The sequence below is a fragment of the Macrotis lagotis genome, chromosome X (assembly GCF_037893015.1).
Source record: "Macrotis lagotis isolate mMagLag1 chromosome X, bilby.v1.9.chrom.fasta, whole genome shotgun sequence".
Taxonomy (NCBI): Eukaryota; Metazoa; Chordata; class Mammalia; order Peramelemorphia; family Peramelidae; genus Macrotis; species Macrotis lagotis.
This window is the reverse complement of record NC_133666.1, coordinates 196,920,160-196,930,695: the sequence shown is the minus strand read 5'-3', so window position 1 is coordinate 196,930,695 and position 10,536 is coordinate 196,920,160. Positions and strand designations below refer to the sequence as shown.

Below are 10,536 nucleotides of genomic sequence, written 5' to 3'. Positions count from 1 at the left end.
AGATCTTTAAATGATTGGGAAAATGTCAGTTGCTCATGGTTAGGTCAGGCTAATATAATTAAAATGACAATTCTTACCAAATTGAATTACTAATTCAATCAAACTATCAAATGAATACTTTCAAAAACTAGAAAATATAGTAACAAATATCATCTGGAGCAACAAAAGGACAAGAGTAACAAAGGAACTAACAAAAAAAAATGTAAAGGAAGGAGGCCTAGCTCCATTAGATCTAAAACTATATAATAAAGCAGAAGTCATCAAAACTCTCTGATACTGATTAAGAAATAGAGGAATGGATCAGTGGATTAGAATAGGTCCAAAAGACACTGCAATAAATGACCACAGTAATCTACTATTTGAGAAACCCAAAGACATTAGTTTCTGGGATAAGAACTCATAATTTGACAAAAATTGTTGGGAAAATTGGAAAAGCGTATGACAAAAATTAGGCATAGATACACATCTCAGATTCTACACCAAAATAAGGTCAAAATGGGTACAGAATTTAGATTTCAAGGGCAATACCAAAGATCAATTAATAAACCAAGAAATATTTTATGTATCAAATATATGCATTATGGTCAAACAAAAATTAGAGTAAATTATAAACTGCAAAATGAAACATTTTGACTAAAATTAAAAAAGTTTTTGTACAATTAAAATCAATGCTGCCAAAATCAGAAGAAAAGTAGAAAGTAGGGAAACAATCTTCACAAGTAGGAGTTCTAATAAAGGTCTCATTTCTAAAATATATATAGAATTGCATCAAATTTATAAGGTTACTAGTCATTCCCCAACTGATAAATGGTCAAAGGATGAATACAGTTTTCAAATGAAGAAATTAAAGCTATATATAATCATAAAAAAACCTGCTTCAAATCACTGATTAGAGAAATACAAATTAAATAGCAATGAGGTATCACCTCACACCTATCAGATTGGCCAAGTTGAGAAAACAGGAAAATTATCAATGTTGGAGAGGTTGTGGGAGGGTTGGGACATTGATGCATTGCTGGTTTAGTTGTGAATGGATCCAAGCTTTTTAGAGACTATTATGGAATTATGCCTAAACAGAAATAAAATATTCATGCCCTTTTACTCAATAATTCAAATTCTAGGTCTATATCAAGAAGAAATCATGAAAAATGGAAAAAGTCCCACATGTTCCAAAATATTCATAGTAACTCTATTTTGTAGTGTCAAAGAATTAGAAATTGAGTGGATGCCCATCAATTTGGGAATACCTAAACAAATTATGGTTCATGAATACTAGAGAATATTATTGTTTTATAAGACACCATAAATGAATCATTCTTCAACTGATAATTGGTCAAAGGATATGAACAGAAAGTTTTCAAGTGAAGAAATTAAAGTGATATCTATTCATATGAAAAATGCTCCAAATCATTATTGATTAGAGAAATGCAAATTAAAATAACAATGAGATATCATCTCACACCTATTAGATTAGCCAAGATGATAAAAAGGGAAGGTGATCAATGTTGGAGAGGTTGTGGGAGGATTGGGATATTGATGCCTTGCTGGTGGAGTTGTGAATGGATCCAACCTTTCTGGAGAGCAATATGGAACTGTGCCCAAAGTGCAATAAAATTGTCATACCCTTTGACCCAGCAATAATAATTCTAGGTCTATATCCAGAAGAAACTATTTTTAAAAAGGGAAAAATCCCATATGTTCCAAAATATTCATAGCAATTCTTTTTTATAGTGTCAAAGAATGGGAAGATGAGGGGATGCCTATCAATTATGGAATGGTTAAACAAATTATGCTACATGAATACTATGGAGTACTGTTGTTCTATAAGAAATCTTAGATGGTAGGACTCTAGAGAAGCATAGAATGACTCAGAGGATCTGATGCTGTGCAAAGGGAGTAAAACCAAGAAATCAATGTATACATCAACGACATTATGAGATGAACAACCTTGATGGAAGCAGCACCTCTCCACTGTCCAGAGAGCTAGAGCAATTGTCTCAGACTGGCTATGGACTATATTATCCTCATCCAGAGAAAGAAAAACAATACAAAATAAAACATACTCAAATAAAAATAAAACCATTCCAAATCTGATGAACACTTTATCAAAACAATCTCTTATGCATCTCTTTTCCTTAATCCTAATTCCTCAAATCCAAAATTACTAAAATGTAAATATGTTTAACAAAATATGTATGTAAAATGCTAACCTGATTGTTCCCTTCAGAGGGAATGGGGGTAGAAAGTGAGGGTAGAGGGAAATTTTGTAACTTGGAAATATGCATGTTCATATGGATGAAAATAAACAAATAAAATTTAAAATTAAAAAAAAGAAAAAAGATACCATAAATGGTCAGACTCTAGAAAAACATGCAATGACTTACACAATCTGATGCTTAGTGAAGGAAACAGAATCAAGAGAAAAATGTACACATTAACAAAATATTGTAAGATGATCAAATTTGAGGGAAGCAGCTCGTCTCAGCAGTTCAGAGAGCTTGAACAACTATATTAGACCATCTATGGATGATATTATCCCCATCCAGAGGAAGGAAAACAAACAAAACAACCTTTTAGAATCTGATGAACACCCACTTGCTTTGCAAAGAAAGGAAGGTAGAAGGAAATTTTGCAACTTAAAAATATGTATGTGCATATGGAAGGAAAAACGAAATAAATAAATTAAAATTAAAGTGTGAATTTAATGTTCATTTTTATTCTGTAGATTTTGTTTTGTTTTGTTTTGCTTTGTTTTTCTTTCTCTAAATGTGAATAGCATTTATCTATAACAGATTTCTCATGGTTACCTTGCTCTCTGTACTTCTTAGAGGAGTTGTATCCATCAAGGTTGTTCATCTCATCATTAAGTTATTAATATGTACAATGTTCTCTTGGTTCTACTTCCTTCACTCAGCATCAGATCTATAATTCATTCCATGCTTCTCTAGACTCTGGCCATTCATGGTTTTTTATAGAGCAACAATATTTCATAACATTCATGTATAATTACTTGCTCAGTCATTACCCAATTTATTGGCATACCCTCAATTTCCAATTCTTTGCGAATACTAAAAGAGTTGCTATCAATATTTTGGAACATATGGAATTTTTCCAATTCTTTATGATTTCTTCTGGGTATAAGCCTACTATTGATATTGCTGGGTCAAAGGGCATGATCAGTTTTCTTGCTCTTTGGGTATAGTTCTGTATTGCTTTCCAGAAAGGTTGGATCAGTTCACAATTCCAACAACAGTGCATTAGTGAACCAATCCTCCTACAACCTCTCCAACATTGATCATGTTCTCTTTTTGTCATCTTATCCAATCTGGTAGGTGTGAGGTAATACTTCAGTAATAACTTGGAGCATTTTTTTAATGTGACTATATATAGCTTTAATTTCTTCATTTAAAAATAAACTGTTCAGGGGGTGGCTAGGTAGCGCAGTGGAAAAGAGCACCAGCCCTGGAGTCAGAAGTACCTGAGTTCAAATCTGCCCTCAGAAACTTAATAATTAACTAGCTGTGTGACCTTGAGCAAGCCACTTACCACCATTTGCCTTGGAAAAACCTTAAAAAAAAAACCTGTTCATATCTTTTGACTATTTATCAACTGGGGAGTGACATGTAACCTTATAAATTTGGTGCTATTCTCTATTTAATTTAGAAATTAGAATTTATCAGAACCACTAATTGTGAAATTGTTTCCTAGATTTCTGTTTTCCTTCTAATCTTGGCAGCATTTTTTTTATCAGTGCAAAACCTTTTTAAATCCACTTTTCAATCTATAATGTACTCTATTTCTTGCTTGGTCATTTTCTCCCCTTTCTATAGATCTGACAGAGTACTTCTTGATCTGTTCCTTGGTCCATGGTATCACCCTTTATGACTAAATCCTGTAGTCATTTTGACCATATTTTGGTATAGGGTGTAAGACAGGGGTCCATGGGACCCCTGACTTCTTAAAAATTATGCCAGGACAGTCAACTTTCATAGGTGCCAATCAGTTTTCAAGCACAAGAACAGGAATAGATGCTCTAAAACCAACATAATGAACTTGAAAAAGCTTGTCACCTAACATTTGACTGCACACAAATAGCACACAAAAAGGCAATTAATTAAATCTTATACAAATCGGGATTTGTATTAGAGGAATGGCTATTCATGAAAAATACATCAACTAAGCTGCCTTCAAGGAATCTACTTTGTTCATTCTTATTCTCCTCAAGAATTTGTTCTCTCTAAAACTCAGTTCTGCCCTTCTATAAAGCTCTACATAAATTCTACCTCATACTGGGACTCTTTTTTTCTGACTTTATACTTGCCATTTGAGTACCTGCTAATACAATTGTATTGTCAAACATAGAATTAAAGTATAGTCACAGGAAAGCTAGGTGGTGCAGTGGTTAGAGTACTAGACCTGGAGACAGGAAGACCTGAGTTCAAATCTAGACTCAGAAACTTAATAATTGCCTAGCTGTGTGACTTTGGGCAAGTCACTTAATCCCATTGTCTTGCAACCCCCCCCCCAAAATAAATTAGTTACAAATAAATAAGTGATAGAAGTGCATTTCAGCATATCCTTCCTTTTCAAACCAAAAAACCTTCACTCTACAATATCATCTCCTGAATGAATTCTAATCTTTTTTTTCTGATTTATACTTTATTCTTACTCTGACCTATGTCTGTACTTTCTGAAAACTTCTTGGAAATATGAAAAAAAAGTGTCATGTTTCTTGTGCCACAAGATTTCAATTCATTTCATTTGTAGTTCTGTTTAATTTTCATTCTGCTAATCATTAAAACTATGATTTAAGGCATTACTTTCCTCTGTGTGGACAGGAGTATATAATTTAGATAATGCTAAAAACAACTCTGTGCCAACATGCTTGTTTTATGCTTTTAATTCAAAGTCTTTATGGTAAGCAGTATGAATACAAAAGGTTTCTCAATTGGCAAGCCACCTTGAGAGGGAAAAAAGAGTGGAGAATATATGTCCTGTTTGATATATATTTGTTACTTAATTAATTTAAACTATTACAGGGAATACCATACTGCATTTTCCCAAATGACTGGAGATGAATAGGGGATTCTAGAACCTATGGTCTTGTCCACTTGTCTTTACCTATATTAATCAAAATGTATATCTACATGAACACTTAACAAATCAGTGTATCATTTGTGTCCTTTGTGATTCTTAGTACATCAAACTAGTATCTGGGGAATGGGTAAATTGCTTTATTTCCAATTGTATTTACCTTTTGTATACCTTTTGTTCTTCCCATTCTAATGTTAGTGACGATGATAGATTTTAAACAAATTGTTAAATTGAGAACAAAAAAGGTAACACAAACACATTATAATAACTTTAAAAAATAGTTCAAGTATTTAAATTGGATCTTTTTTTTTAGCTAGTGAACTGCCGTGACAAGCCTAATCTCATTTTTTCATCTAGTATAAAGATACTATTTTCAAATTAAATGCAATTTAACAAGTAGCCTTTAAAAAGATGCAGAGGATAAGGAATGACTCTCTGGGAAGAGGGAAATAAAAAGTGAGTAGGGAGAAAGATCTAAAAAAATGACATTGATAAAATTAATAAATAAAAAGAAAATAGCACTCTGTATAGAATCAGAATTCTATTTATAATCTGTACAACTTTAAATAAGCCATTCAACCTTTATTATCCTTCATTTCTACATCAGTAAAAATGGGAATGATAGTACTTTTACCACTTATTTTAAAGCTATTGAGAAGAGCATGCTTTGTAACCATGACCAGATATATAAATGTGAATAAATGTGAATTAGTTTTGTTGTTATTGAGTGACTATAGGTAAATCAATCATTTGAAAGTCCATTAAAATGAACTAAATAAATAGATGAATAAGCTCTATTGATATTTAAGCTTGCTCTCCACTTTATATTCAGCAAACTGAGTGGAATATTTAAGTATTTACTGTACTACTTAGCTTCCAAAACACTTCAGCATGAAAAAATTATCTAGAAAGTTGAGACAGAACACTTAATTATTCTAAATAACAAATTCAATGGCATTGCTCTGTATCGCTATAGACACAGTCAATTAACATCATGCTATCCTACATAGTCTGTCTGTATCATCAGTATAAAGTTGACATGGAATTTAGTTCTATTAGGTAAATAGTCTTCCCTTGCAGACAGTCACCACAGGAGTAGCAAAAAGGCAGATAAAAGCTTTGTAGGATTTGAATTGAGCCTTTATTTTTATGTTTCCCATTCTCATTTTAACATGTCAAAATGTATGAATTGCTCCAGTGTAGTCAAATAAAATACATTATTAAATATAAATCTTTCCTATGACATTGTAATGGTGGTATGACCTATTTCAAATATGGAATTATATTAAATAAATTGATATTTTTCTCATGCCACATTTGAGAAGCAAATGAAGTAATATTGTCCTATCTTTAAATATAAGCATAATAGTTTTGATTTGTTTTGTGAAGAAAAAACATTTTGTTTTAGACTAGGTAATGGACAATTTTATTTGGCTTCAGCTGAATCTTCACTTTTCAAATCTCAATTGAAACTACAAAGTCAATCATAACATTTTGCTTTTTTGTAACCTGTACCAATTTGAACCTCATAAAACTAAATAATCTTTTATTAAAGTTTACTTCCTCCTAAATCATCTCTTTTTATACAATGAATCAATTTGCTAATGTGAAGTTCTGTCCAGTCATCATCACATATATTTTCCATTTTCAGACATTTCAGACATCCTAGAAATAGTCAGGTATTGTTTGAATTTACTTTATCTCTCTCTCCCTTCACTACTGAACATTTTAAGTAACATCTTCAGCAGCCTTTCTGCAGCAGGAAGCTTAATAGAGATGCTGTTTCCATAACAACAAATGGGGTTTGAACAAAAACACAATGCTCAGTGGTTACTGTTCCTCACAGCAGGCAAAAGTAGTTATTCAAAATTACAAGCAGCATGACATTGAAAAAAATAAATTAAAGCAAGGGGTGCTAAGAGTTCGATTCCATATTTAGTAAAAGTTTAACTCATAAATGCAAGAGGGGGCAGCTGTAGGATTCCACTATATTCTATATGCTTCTCTAGTCAAATAAAGATCTGAAAATAAAGAACTAGATCAGGTTTTCATTTTTCAGGCACTAATAAGTCTTGTGAAACAGAGAAATAACAGCAGTAGAAGAGATGAAAGCCTTGATAAACTTGCTGTCAGCACTTGGTATATATGCCTTTATTTTTATATACAAATATATGTGTGTACATATATATATATATATATATATATATATAGTATATATGTATATACACAAATATAAGTATACATGAATTCTAACATTTGTGATACATTTTATCTACAAATTACTAATAAAATATTACCCTCTATAAATAAATATTTAATATGAATTCAATTCAATTCAATAAAATTTTGTTCATTAGTGTTAAGCAAAGATAAAAACCCAATATTTCTTCCTCTCAGGAAAAAATGCTTTTGTCAGAGGGTTAAAATAAATGTATATATATATATATATATATATATATATATATATATATATATATATATAATTATCTTTATGTATATATGTATATAGGTAAAATTGATATATAATTATATATGTGTATAAATATCATTCATATATAAAATTTATAATTATTTGGGGAAATATTTGGGAGATCAAAAAGACCTCATATAGGAGATAGTAATTAAGCTGAAAGCGGAGGTAGAGGTGATGAGGAAGAGCATTTGAAAAGTGAAGGGAAACTTTATTTTCTTTACATGAAAGGATAATAATAATTTAAATAGAGCTAATGGGTATAACCATAGAATCTGAGGACAACTAGAAAAGGGAGGAGGAGTAATCAAATGTGAATCGGTCAAAAGCACTCCCACACTTTTGATGTTTAATCTACATTTCCAGTACCAAATGTATTTGTTCTTATATCCCTCACACAGAGGGTCTTTTCATTAGATAAACCTTCCCCCAGAATGTAAGACAATTCCTGTGGCCCACAAGGGTCATAAAGCAAATGCCAGTGATAATGTTTCAAATCTTAATGGTCTTGTCTGTGCAGTCAGACATCAAGATAGGCCCAGATTTGCTACATATTTTCATTCAGATGCTGTAGCTTCAGAGATCGAGAAATATGAACTTTCTGGGGTCAAGGAAATGCACGTGACTACAAACTCATATTCTGGTTTAGCTTCATGGCTACCATCCATCCTTGTATTGTATTATCATTTGAACAAATGGATATTAAGGGGATTTGGTTGCACTCTGTGTTCTGTGAAATACTACACATAGTAGCTTGTCTGCACTTCCCATATTTCTAGAGTTTTAGTCCTGGAAACAGATACTATATGAACTCTTTTGGGCATGACGGCTATTGTAGAGAAATAATGATCATGTCCATGCATGATTTTGATGCAATAAAAACTCTGAAAATCCAATAGATTAATGGTCAAATTAGCAGATCAGGAAGGCAAATGCTTGCTTCAGTGCTCAAAGGAAACACAAAGTCTATATGGTCTTTAAGGGTTTGTACAAAATCTTCAGTTTCACAACTCCACACTTTTATTGTAGCATCCTCAGATGCAGAGACAAAACACTGAAAACTGGGTGGAAAATTACACAAGTGACAAGCCTCCTATGTCCTCTTGTCCTCAATTAGAACTTTTCTGGAGGTGGAGGAATCCATTCTTTTTTAGGGTCTCATTACTGACCAAGGAGAGTCATCTGATATAAATTCTTCTTTTGCTTCATTTAACTTTGATTCTGATTTCATAAGCTTCTTTTGTAATCTGATAACTGATGTTCATATTTTTCCCAAAAAGCCAGAATATTTATTATCTAAATCTTCATTAACATATAATTCAACTTTTTAAAAAGATTGAATATGTCTCTTCATAGTTATTTGAACTAAGATAATATGCTATATCTCAATTTAGTTCATCTCATAGTCTCTGTGATAACATCATTGTAACTGTGAAATCAAGTTTTCTGACACAGCAGTAGTTGCCTCTCTTCTTCAGTAAATCAAAAAGCTTTACAATTCATTAACTGGCAATTAAATATGGCACAGATTGGTGTCCACTATTGGGAAAATAATTCTTCACAAACTGAAATACTCATGTTAATCAGGAAACAATCAACAAGGAAGCCTGTCATTGATGTTTCTGCCTAGGATGCCTCTTCCATCCTTCACTCCAATTTACCGGCAGGGGTGAGAGTCTTCAAAAGCAAAAAGATGGAATATGGAATGTGATTCCATGATATATCAAGGATGACAAATTTGTGAAAAGGAACATTATGGGAACTATGTGATAGGACACTGTAGTCAGATTGTGAAGGGTTTTAAAGTACAAAATTTTATATTTATTCTAAAAGCTTTAAAGAGCCAAAGTAGTTTGCTCTTATCAATATGGCAGCAGTATGGACCATAAGAGTTTGGACCATGGTGATTTGCATATGAGCAAAGTAATGAGTGGTTGAGATAGTAGAATACACAAGACTGATAATAGGCAGATAAGTCTATGTCTGAGACATGGTTGAGTTACACAGTTCTGCTTCTTAACTACATTGTGGTCAAGTTAAAACCAATTAGAAACTCTCCAATTAGAAGTTCACTATTGTTACATAGCTAAAATCCTATTTTTCTCATCTTGACTACTTCTATCCCCTAACTCTGAGAAAGAGGTCGAATAGATATTTCTAATTAGATGATGGAAGGGAGAATGTCTTTTGATATTGGTTCAAAATCATTAACCCATCATTGCACAAATAGCATTGTGAGGGTGTATCAGCATATCTTTCACCTGAAACCCTTTGAAAACTTTATATAAATCTAAGCCTCTAGAAAATCTTAGGAATAAACTAGATGTACACTGGAACACACATTTAAGCTATCATTTTTTTTTACTTTCCTGTTGAACAATAGAAAAAAGAGATGACACATGCAACTATCCACTCATTGAATCTCCATATATCTGTCCATACCCTCAATAATGTTCTTGGCTATGAATTACAAAAAAAAAATTCTGACTCATTCTATTGCTGCTATTTGTATGGTGAAGGAGAAATTAAGAAGTGAAGATGATTACTAGGTTAAAACTTAAGTTTCTAGAAAAAATGATGTTATCCTGGCAAAAATAAGAATTTATTTAAAAAAAGAGGATTTCTGGGGAAAAGATCATGACAAATGTTTTTTGTTATGCTTGTGAGACATCAAAGTAGAGGGGATAATATATGCATTTGATGATATAGTTTTATCAATGAGGAGCAATAAAGTCTGGAAGGTCTGTAAATGTAGATCTTAAATTCATCTGCATAGAAATTATTGTTAAATTCTTTGGAATAGAAAAAAAATCTATGATTATAAAAAAGTATAAATGTGAAAAATCAGAATACAAAGAGTTTGACAGTGAAAATGAGACATAGGATGGTAACTTTAGGGAACAGAAACTTCATTTCATTGTCTTTAAGATGAGGAAAATTTAGTTACTTTTGAAAACAACATAGAAGAGCTA

General features: G+C 32.0%; 1 pseudogene; it reads right to left on the bottom strand.

Annotated features, from left to right (window-relative positions):
• Positions 1-7,977: 7,977 nt before the first annotated feature.
• LOC141502567 (platelet-activating factor acetylhydrolase IB subunit beta pseudogene) lies at positions 7,978-8,988 on the bottom strand (annotated as a pseudogene).
• Between the last annotated feature and the right edge of the window lie 1,548 nt (positions 8,989-10,536).